This window comes from Lolium rigidum, chromosome 3, assembly GCF_022539505.1.
Source record: "Lolium rigidum isolate FL_2022 chromosome 3, APGP_CSIRO_Lrig_0.1, whole genome shotgun sequence".
NCBI lineage: Eukaryota > Viridiplantae > Streptophyta > Magnoliopsida > Poales > Poaceae > Lolium > Lolium rigidum.
In genome coordinates, this window is record NC_061510.1 from 376,080,742 (window position 1) to 376,081,009 (window position 268).

The following is a 268-nucleotide window of genomic DNA, read 5'->3' on the forward strand; positions in this document are numbered from 1 at the left end:
GGGGAGCATGGAGATGGCCGGAGAGTGGCGGCGGCCATGGCGGCGACGCCATCGCCACGGGAGACGCGAGAGAGTTAGGGTTAGGAACGAGCAAGTGTGAGAGACGAGTGAGGAGCGTGGTGGGCCGCTTCGGCGCCACCGACCCATTAGGGGACATGCCTTAGTGGGCTGTCCCTGGGCCTTAGTTAAGTGGGCTGGCCCAATAGGGGCCAGGGGTATTTCTGTCTTTTTACTTTTTAGAAAAAGACCAGAATTTCACCAATTTTAG